This window comes from Aquarana catesbeiana, linkage group LG13 (assembly GCF_042186555.1).
Source record: "Aquarana catesbeiana isolate 2022-GZ linkage group LG13, ASM4218655v1, whole genome shotgun sequence".
NCBI classification, from domain to species: Eukaryota; Metazoa; Chordata; class Amphibia; order Anura; family Ranidae; genus Aquarana; species Aquarana catesbeiana.
The window spans coordinates 189,298,702-189,310,045 of NC_133336.1; positions in this window are offsets into that span (position 1 = coordinate 189,298,702).

An 11,344-nucleotide genomic window follows, 5' to 3' on the forward strand; every position below is an offset into this window, starting at 1 on the left:
GATAGCTACACCCTGTAGTAAATGATCTCTGCCCCTCCACCCACTAAGTTCTAGAACCTTCAGGGAGCTACTAACTCATGGGGGTGACAGAGAATCAGCCTGCAGAGCCTCAGCCTTCAGAGCCTACCAGCTAACTGAACAATTAACACTGGCTCCACTGGCTACAGTGGAGTCAAACTAAATTTACCTAAACAACTATGTACATATTGGGTGCTATATCTGGAATCAGGGGAGCCACCTCCTTCAGGAGTAAGCAGTACAGCATCAAAAGATGTTTATGAGATAAGTTAGGCTACACCAGATGGAGAACTAAGTGATCATCATGGACAATTAAAGTTCATATACTTTTCCCGTTGTGGTAGTTTAAAATGTGGATCCACTTGCATATGTGTAGATTACCAAACCCTGGTCCAGAGGACAACACCGGATTAGTATACATTGCCCAGAATTGAAATGCTCTGGAGGCTCTAAAAGGAAAGGATTTGGTTCACCATGTTAGATCTGCAGTCAAGGTACTACCAAGGTCCAATGGCACTTGAAGATCAGAAGACAACAGTCTTTTATATGTCCTTCTATCATTTTATTCAGATGTCATCAGACAATTGCAAGTTCTGCAGGTTATCAGTCACCAATGTAGGTCACATGGTTTCTGCTGAATTATCACCGATCCAGCCAAAGCTGAACCTTAGAATATTACAGAACTTGCTGTATTCCCAACCTTAGAACATTACAGATCTATGTTCCTTTCCTTGGATTTTGTGGATACTACTACAGACTTGTGGAAGGGTATTGAAAGTGGCCCAAGCTCTTCATAACCTGCTAAAGAGTGGTTTGTGCAGTCAAGAGAAACAAAGGGATCCTCCAAAAATAATTTTGAGGAAAACTGGACATCTACATGTGAAGAAGCCTTCACTCAATTGAAGAAGAAGCTTTGCCATGCCAATGCACAGAAGCCATATACAATGCCTTGCAAAAGTATTCCCCCCCTTGGCATTTTTCATGTTATGATGCCTCACAACTTGGAATTAACATGGATTGTTTGAGGATTTGAATCATTTAATTTATAGAACATGCCCGCAACTTTGAAGATGTTTTTTATTATGTTTGTGAAGCAAACAACAATTAGGACAAAATAACAGAAAAAGTCAATGTGCATATCTATTCACCCCCTAAAGTCAATATTTTGTAGAGCCACCTTTTGTGGCTATCACAGCTCCAAGTCACTTTGGATAAGTCTCTATGAGCTTGCCACATCTTACCACTGTGATTTTTGCCCATTCCTCCTTGCAAAACTGCTCCAGCTCCTTCAAGTTGGATGGTTTGCGCTTGTGAACAGCAATCTTTAAAGTGGAGTTCCACCCAAAAGTGGAACTTCCACTCATCAGATTCCTCCCCCCCTCCGGTGACACAGTTGGCACCTTTCAGGGGGGAGGGGGGTACAGATACCTGTATATTACAGGTATCTGTACCCACTTCCGGCGTAGATAGCCGCAGAATCTGCGGTTATTTACACCACTTCCTGCTCCCTCCCCGCTGCCTGCTGGGAAACACACGGGTCCCAGAGGCAGCAGGGAGCATTCGTATTGCGCGGCGCGACTCGCGCATGCGCAGTAGGGAACTGGGAAGTGAAGCCGCACGGCTTCACTTCCTGATTCCCTTACCGAAGATGGAGGCGGCAGCACCCGAGGATGGAGAGACGCTTCGGCCTCGGGTGCCGACATCGCGGGCGCCCTGGACAGGTAAGTGTCCATGTTTTAAAAGTCAGCAGCTGCAGTATTTGTAGCTGCTGACTTTTAAAAAAATTTTTTTCAGCGGCGCTCCGCTTTAAGTCTGGCCACAGATTTTCTACTGGATTGAGGTCTGGGCTTTGACTAGGCCATTTTAACAAATTTACATGTTTCCCCTTAAACCACTCAAGTGTTGCTTTAGCAGTGTGTTTGGGGTCATTGTCCTGCTGGAAGGTGAACCTCCGTCCTAGCCTCAAATCACACACAGAGTGGTACAGGTTTTGCTCAAGAATATCCCTGTATTTAGCACAATCCAACTTTCCCCCAACTCTGACCAGTTTCCCAGTCCCGACTGCTGAAAAACATCCCCACAGCATAATGCTGCCACCACCATGTTTCACTGTGGGGATGGCGTTCCTTGGCTGATGTGATGTGTTGGGTTTACGCCAGACATTGCGTTTTCTTTGTTGGCCAAAAAGTACATTTTAGTCTCATCAGACCAGAGCACCTTCCTCCATGCATTTTGGAAGTCTCCCACATGACTTTTCGCAGTCTCAAATGTACCATTTTGTTTTTTGCTGAAAGTAATAGCTTTCTTCTGGCCACTTTGCCAGAAAGCCAAACTCTATGGAGCATACGGCTTATTGTCGTCCTTAGTACAGATACTCCAGTCTCTGCTGTGGAACTCTGCATCTCCTCCAGGGTTACCTTATGTCTCTGTGTTGCCTCTCTGATTAATGCCCGGTCTGTGAGTTTTGGTGTGCGGCCCTCTCCTGGTAGGTTTGCTTTTGTGCCATGTTCTTTCCATTTGGTTTTGATAGATTTGATGGTGCTCCTAGGGATCATCAAAGATTTCGATATTTTTTTATAACCTAACCCTGACTTGTACTTCTCAACAACATGTCCCTTTCTTGTTTGGAGAGTTCCTTGGTCTTCATGGCAGTGTTTGGTTAGTGGTGCCTCTTGCTTAGGTGTTGCAGCCTCTGGGGCCTTTCAAAAAGGTGTGTATATGTAATGACAGATCGTGTGACACTTAGATTGCACACATGTGGACATCATTTCACTAATTATGTGACTTCTGAAGGTAATTGGTTGCACCAGAGCTTTTTATGGGCTTCATAACAAAGGGGGTGAATACATACGCACATGGCAATTATCATTTTTTTATTCCTGAAAAATAGTTTTATGTAAATATTTTTCTAATTTTACTTCACCAACTTAGTATCAGGAACCATGAATCAGACCGAGACAGAAGTATAGTTAAATCACGCTTGTTTAATAATAATAACAATAATAATAAGGTAAACAGAGTAAGTTTAGTCAAAACAAGCCAGAGTACAGTAACAGGATTGGGTAGTCAGCCAAGCAAATGTCAGAGAGCCAGAGATAAGCGTAGTAGTACAGCAAGCAGGATCAGGAGCCAGAAGGAACGTCAGCCGAGCAAGTCTTCAACAGGAATGCAGGAGAAAGTCTCTGTGATGTTGACAAAGGGGAAGGCAGAGATCAAGTGAGCTGGACGACTTTAAGTAGGCAGGACTGACGAGCAGAATCAACAACAGCTGTGTAACTGTGGAGAGAGATGGGAGCTGGCAATTAGCCAACAGCTGAGCGGCCAACTCAGAGAAGGAAGGGCTGAGCCCAGCCCTGACAGTACACCCTCCTCAACGACCCCTCCCCCTCGGAGGACCACTGGGCTTGAGGGGAAAACATCTATAGAAATCACGGAGGAGAACAGGGTCATGTACGTCTGAGGATGAGACCCAAGAGCGTTCCTCCTGACTGTACCCCTTCCAATGCACCAGGTACTGTATGCGCCCACGGAACCTACAGGAGTCAACAATGAATTGTACTTCATACTCCTCATGGTTCTCAACCTGTATAGTGTGAGGACGTGGCACCGAGGTGGTAAAGCGATTGCAGACCAAAGGTTTCAATAAGGAAACATGAAACACATTTGAGATGCGCATACTAGGAGGAAGGTCCAAGGCGTAAGCCACTGGGTTAATCCTGCGAAGGATATGGAAAGGCCCAATAAACCGAGGTGCGAACTTCAAAGAAGGAACACAAAGTCAGAGGTTGCGAAACGACAGCCAGACTCTGTCCCCAACCTGGTAGGAAGGTGCAGGCAGGCGTCTGCGGTCAGCATGGAGTCTGTACCTATCGTTAGCATGTTGCAAAGCCTCCTGAACTTGTGCCCAAGTGGAACGAAGACCACGGAGATGCTCCTCCAGGAATATTCTGCGGAACAAACGATTCAGGCAACATGGAAGGTTGGAAACCATAATTCGCCATTAAACAGGGACAATCGGGAAGCAGAATTCAAGGCACTGTTGTGAGCAAACTCTGCCTATGGTAATAGGTCTGACCAGTTGTTATGATGGTCAGAAATATAGCAATGTAAGAATTGATCCAAGGACTGATTGGCTTGTCTTGCAGCCCCATTAGACTGCGGGTGATACGCAGAGGAGAAAGCAAGCTGAATTCCCAACTGTGCACAAAAGGCTCGCCAGAACCGGGAGACAAACTGACTACCCCTGTCCGAGACAATCACCTTGGGTAGCCCATGTAAGCGAAAGATCTCCTGAGCAAAACTGGAAGCCAGTTTCTTAGAAGTGGGCAACTTCTTAAGTGGAATATAATGACACATCTTTGAGAACCAGTCAACCACCATAAGGATAACAGTGTTGCCTTGGGTGTTAGGTAACTCCACAATGAAATCCATAGACAGGTGGGTCCAGGGCCTCTCTCCATTGGGTATGGGTTGTAGGAGGCCCACTGGAAGGTGTTGTGGAGTCTTACTCTGAGCACACATGGAACAGGCAGCTACGAAGGCAGTTACATCAGCCCGTAGACTAGGCCACCAGAATTGTTGGGAAATGGCCCAAATGAGTTGATGCTTCCCAGGGTGGCCAGCTGCCTTGGGAAAATGGTAAGTCTGGAGCACGGCAGATACGGTGACTCTCTGGGACAAAGCAGCGGTCACAAGGTTTCTCAGGAGGAGCATGGACCTGTGCAACAAGAATTTTTTCACCCAAAGGAGAAGTAAGACTGGTGCGAAACGTAGCCAGAATACAATCAGGAGGAATCACAGGAACCGGAACCGATTCCAACTTGGAAGTGGAGGAAAATTGTCGTGACAAGGCGTCAGCCCTTACATTCTTAGTACTGGGTAAGAATGAGACAATGTTATTAAAACGCGACAAGAAAAGAGCCCATCTCGCCCTTCTGGAAGAGAGGCGCTTAGCCTCAGACAAGAATGTGAGATTCTTATGGTCAGTAAGAATGAGAACCGGCACAGTGGTACCTTCAAGGAGATGTCTCCATTCTTTCAGGGCTAAAATTATCGCCAACAGCTCTCTGTCACCAATCTCGTAATTGCACTCTGCAGGTGACAATTTCTTGGAAAAGTAGCCACACGGATGCATAGCCCTCTCAGAGTTAGGACGTTGAGACAGAAGGGCGCCAACTCCAGTCTCAGAAGCATCAACTTCTAGGATAAAAGGCAACATAGGATCAGGATGTGCCAACACAGGAGCAGAAACAAAGGCAGCCTTGAGACTCTCAAAGGTCTTAATGGACTCTGGAGACCAACTCTGTAGGTTACCATCCTTTCTGGTCATTTTAGTCAGGGGCTTGACCAGAGACGAGTAGTTACGAATAAACTTCCGATAATAGTTAGCAAAGCTCAGGAAACGCTGCTGAGGATTTAAACCCATGGGTCAGTGTCACTGTAGGACTGCCAAAAGTTTCTCTGGGTCCATCGAAAAACCAGCAGTGGAAATGACATAGCCCAGGAATTTAACCTGTTCACGATGGAACTTGCACTTCTTGAGTTTACAATAGAGATTGTTTTCTCTTAGTTTCTGAAGCACACGACAGACATCTGTGTGATGCCTCTCCAGGGACTTGGAAAATATGAGGATGTTATTGAGATAAACCACCACACATAACTGCAACAAATCTCGAAGGACATCATTAATAAATTCCTGGAAAACTGCTGGGGCATTACAAAGGCCAAAAGGCACTACAAGGTACTCATAATGGCCTGTTCTGGTATTAAACGCAGTTTTCCACTCATCACCCTCATTAATCTGCACGGGATTGTATGCCCCTCTCAAGTCAAGCTTTGTGAAAACCGTTGCTCCCTTGAGACGGTCAAATAACTCTGTAATCAACAAAATCGGGTAGGCATTCTTAATCGTGAAACGATTGAGACCCCTATAATTAATACAGGCTCTCAGTTCACCGCTCCTCTTCTTCACAAAGAAGAAAACAGCAGGAGATGAGGATTTGGATAAAATGCGTCTGCAACATACTCCTCAATGGCCTTATCCTCCAAGACTGACAAAGAATAAACCCGGCCACAAGGGGGTATGGCACCAGGTTGAAGGTCAATTGCACAATCATAAGGCCGGTGTGGAGGCAAACTAACGGCTTGACCTTTGTCAAAGACATCGCTAAAATTGCGGTACTCCTCTGGCAGGGAGGAGAGTGAAGAGGTGCACAGGACCTTGGCTAACTTCTGGAAGCATGTCTCACTGCATTGTGGTGACCAGGAGAAAACCTCAGCATGGAGCCAATCAAAAGAGGGGTTGTGCCTCTGTAACCAAGGATAACCAATAACCAGCAGAAACCTAGGTGAGGAAATAACTTGGAATTGGATTATCTCATGGTGAAGAGCCCCTACGGCCATGGACAACGGAACCGTCTCATGAGTCACATGGGCAGGCTGTAGAGGTCTCCCGTCAAGAGCCTCAATGGCAAGTGGAGTGTCAAGCAGCTGCAGTGGAATCGAGTGCTGCGATACAAAGGCAGCATCAATGAACAGGCCTGCAGCGCCAGAGTCGATTAGAGCCTGTATCTCGATGGACGACTCAGCCCAAGAAAGGGTGACCGAAACCAGGGGCTTATCCTTCTGGATAACTGGGGACGAAACAACGCCACCTAAGGTTTGTCCATGACAGGACCTCAAGGTTCGGGCGTTCCCTGGACAGGTAGGACAAGACTTCAAAAAGTGACCTGCCTGTCCACAATAAAGGCACAATCTCTCCCTCCTCCTAAAGGCTCTTTCATCCGCAGAGAGACGCGTGAAGCTCAAGTGCATGGGTTCATCTTCACTGACCGACTCAGTACCAGGAGGCATGGGAGGTGAGGGAGGCATGGGTGGGACTGCAAAGCTCGGAGGCAAACGTACAGGAGGCTTCTGCAAGCTCTCCTTAAAAGAGAGTCTTTCTCTGAGTCTGGAGTCAATGAGGTTGGTAAACGTGATCAACCTTTCCAGCTCAGTGGGTATATCTCGGGCTGCTATCTCATCCTTGATGGAATCCGAGAGACCATGAAAAAAAGCAGCCACGAGGGCCTCATTGTTCCAAGCAACATCTGCTGCCAGAGTACGGAATTCAACGGCGTAGTTGGGAACAGTTCTCGTACTCTGTTTGATGGACATGAGGCACTTGGCAGCAGAAGTGGAGCGTGCGGGAACGTCAGGGTAACTCAAGACAACAGGTTTTTGCATCTCCCATAGAGGGTTTGCCCAGGCCATGGCTCTCTCAGAAAGCAAAGATATCATGAAACCTACTTTGCTTCTGTCCATGGGAAATGCCTGGGGCAGCATCTCAAAGTAAATCTCAACCTGGTTGAGAAACCCTCGGCATTGAACTGGATCACCCCCAAATCGATGGGGAAGCAGAGAGGAACCAGACATACCTCTTATACAGGTAATACTCGAGGTACCTGCACAGAGACTGGCGCAGCAGCAGGGACGGCCTGCAACTCAGGTTATGGAGTCGCCACAGTGGGAGTTTCCGGGTGAGCCGTGCGACTCAGGAGCGTTTGTAACAATATGGCAAACTGATCCATGCGGTGATCTTGCTCATTCAATCTGGAAAAAATATTACCAACAAGTGGATTGACTGTATCTTCTGAATTCATGGCCTTTGCCTACTATCAGGAACCATGAATCAGACCGAGACAGAAGTATAGTTAAATCACACTTGTTTAATAATAATAATAATAAGGTAAACAGAGTAAGCGTAGCCAATCTCACATGTTTAATAATAATAAGGTAAACAGAGTAAGCGTAGTCAAAACAAGCCAGAGTACAGTGAATGGGTAGTCAGCCAAGCAAATGTCAGAGAGCCAGAGATAAATGTAATAGGACAGCAAGCAGGCTCAGGAGCCAGAAGGAACGTCAGCCGAGCATGTCTTCAACAGGAACGCAGGAGAAAGTCTCTGTGATGTTGACAAAGGCGAAGGCAGAGATCAAGTGAGCTGGAGGACTTTAAGTAGGCAGGACTGACGAGCAGAATCAACAACAGCTGGGTAATTGTGGAGAGAGATGGGAGCTGGCAATTAGCCGACAGCTGAGTGGCCAGCTCAGAGAAGGAAGGGCTGAGCCCAGCCCTGACACTTATGCCCTGTACAAACGATAGGATTTTCCGATAGAAAATGTGTGATAGGACCTTGTTGTCAGAACAAGGCTCCATGTGTAGGCTCCATCACACATTTTCCATAGGAATTTCCGACACACAAAGTTTGAGAGCTTGCTATAAAATTTTCCGACAACAAAATCCGTTGTCGGAAATTGCGATCATGTGTACACAAATCCGACGCACAAAGTGCCACGCGTGCTCAGAATAAATTAAGAGACGAAAGCTATTGGCTACTGCCCCGTTTATAGTCCCGACATACGTGTTTTACGTCACCGCGTTCAGAATGATCAGATTTTCTGACAACTTTGTGTGACTGTGTGTATGTAAGACGAGTTTGAGTCAACATCCGTTGGAAAAAATCCATGGATTTTGTTGTCGGAATGTCTGATCAATGTCCGACCGTGTGTACAGGGCATTAGACTATTGTGTTCTGATCCATCACATATAATTCAGATTAAAAAAACATCGAACTAAAGGCTGTAATGTAACAAAATCAATAAAAAGCCAAGGGGGGTGAATATATTTGCAAGGCACTGTATGTTCCCTGTGAACGCTAATTAGGCGAGACCCTCTGGATTAGTAATTTAAGGTTGAATATATATTTATTAAAACATTTTTATATAGAGCAATAGAGGGTACAAAATTAAGAAAAAAGGGGGGGGGGGGAGTAGTGGTAAACAAGTACCGTAATAATCAGTACATAGCATTAGTTCACGTAAGTGCAAAAAACTATGCGCAAAAGTTGCAATCAGCGTCATAAACATTCTGTGTGTCCTCGTAGTGGGACGTATATATCCGTGGAAACGGGGGAAGGGATGGGGTGAGGGGGAGAAGGGGGAGAAAAGAAGGGGTAGAAAAGAAGGGGGGAAGATAGGGTATTGGGGAGTGTAAAGGTATACGTACACATGGTCGGACCTTCCGTCGTAAAATGTGCGATTGGAGCTTGTTGTCAGAAATTCCGACTGTGTGTAGGCACCATCGGCCAGTTTTCATCGGAATTTCCGTCGCACAAAATTTGAGATCTGGTTCTCAAATTTTCTGACAACAAAATCCGTTTGCGCAAATTCCGATCGTGTGTGTACACAACTCCGATGTACAAAGTGCCACGCATGCTCGGAATGAAGCAGAAGAGCCACACTGGCTATTGAACTTCATTAATCTCGGCTCGTCGTACATGTTGTATGTCACCGCGTTCTTGACGTTCGGAAATTCCAACAACTTTGTGTGACCGTGTGTATGCAAGACAAGTTTGAGCCAACATCCGTCGGAAAAAATCCATGGATTTTGTTGTCAGAATGTCCGATCAATGTCCGATCGTGTGTACGGGGCATTAGTGTAACTGAAGAAAAATGATTGGAAAGCCATTCACTGTAGCGTGGTCATCAACTCACTGAGACCACATACCCCAGTGATACTCCAGGGTTGAACACCAAGGGTTTCCCTTAGCTCATCCTCTGTTAAGCCAGTGTAACAATCTATCCGAGGCAGAATAGTGAACCCAAACATACCACAGTTTAAGGTGTTTGTCCAAGTTGTCTCCTTCTCTAGCCTGCATCTCCTCCATAAGAATGACATCATTGAGGATATCGATCCACCTATGAAGGGGGGATGAATTAGTAATTTAGAGAGAGGCAGGAAAGGACACAGGTACTGCGCATTTTGATATGCATTAAACTGGAGGTCCTGTTTTTCTCCGCATCTTTTCCATTCACCCTTTATCTGTTTTGCTGAAAAACACATTTCTTTATTTCTTATGGTGAGAATAAAAAAGACACTTAAGATTTTATTTTAGTTTTGTTGCAGGTTGCAGGAAAGAAATTTGCTTTGTATATGGCCTGCATGAGAAATTGTGTTTGTATTGAGGTGGGAAAGCAGCTGGACAAAGACTGCCTTAACCGCTTCAGCCCCAGAAGATTTTACCCCTTCCTGACCAGAGCACTTTTTGCGATTCGGCACTGCGTCGCTTTAACTGACAATTGCGCGGTCGTGCGACGTTGCACCCAAACAAAATTGGCGTCCTTTTTTCCCACAAATAGAGCTTCCTTTTGGTGGTATTTGATCGCCTCTGTGGTTTTTATTTTTTGCGCTATAAACAAAAAAAGAGCGCCACTTTTATAAAAAACACATTATAATAAATATCCCCCAAAAGTATATAAAAAAAAACTATTTTTTTCCTCAGTTTAGGCCAATGTGTATTCTTCTACATATTTTTGGTAAAAAAATCGCAATAAGCGTATATTGATTGGTTTGCGCAAAAGTTATAGCATCTACAAAATAGGGGATAGTTTTATGGCATTTTTATTATTAATTTTTTTTTTTAGTGATGACGGCGATCTGCGATATTTATCGGGACTGCGACATTATGGCGGACACGTCGGACAATTTTGACACATTTTTGGGACCATTGGCATTTATACAGCGATCAGTGCTATAAAAATGCATTGATTACTGTAAAAATGTCACTGGCAGGGAAGGGGTTAACACTAGGGGGCGATCAAGGGGTTAATGTGTTCCCTAGTGTGTGTTCTAACTGAAGGGGGGAGGGGACTGTACAGGGGAGATGACAGATCGCTGTTCATACTCTGTATGAACAGACAATCTGTCTGTTCTCCCCTCAGAGAACCGGAAACTGTGTGTTTACACACACAGATCCCAGTTTTCGGTGTGCCCCGAGGGATCGCGGGAGCCCAGCGATGATCGCGACCGCCGGGCACTCGCATCGGCTCCGTGGGCGAGCAGGGGGTGCGCGCACGCGCCCCTTAGTGGCCGAATATGTTACCGACGTAACATGACGGCGGTTCGCCCAGCCGAGCCATGTTGCCGCAGTACAACTGCGGCAGCTGGTTGACAAGCAGTTAAAAGGGGACTCTACATATATATGTGATGCAAGGTAAAGTCTCAAAAAAGAAAAACTGAGTGAAGCCAACTTTCTCAATCCCCCCTTTGTGTCCAATCCTTGACAAATATTAGTCGATCATCAGTTCTTCAAGGTGCTTTCCGATGGGTGGACTATTGATCGAGCCCACCCATGTCCGGGGAGCTTTCTGATCTTGGAAACAAAAGCTATGTCCCTTTGAAGCGTTGTGAAACAGTTTTAAACAATCTTTATTCCACGGTAAGGTGTTTTATCAGCAATATATGCTCCTTTTCAGCAGGCACTGTGGCTTTACATATTCTAAAGCTCAG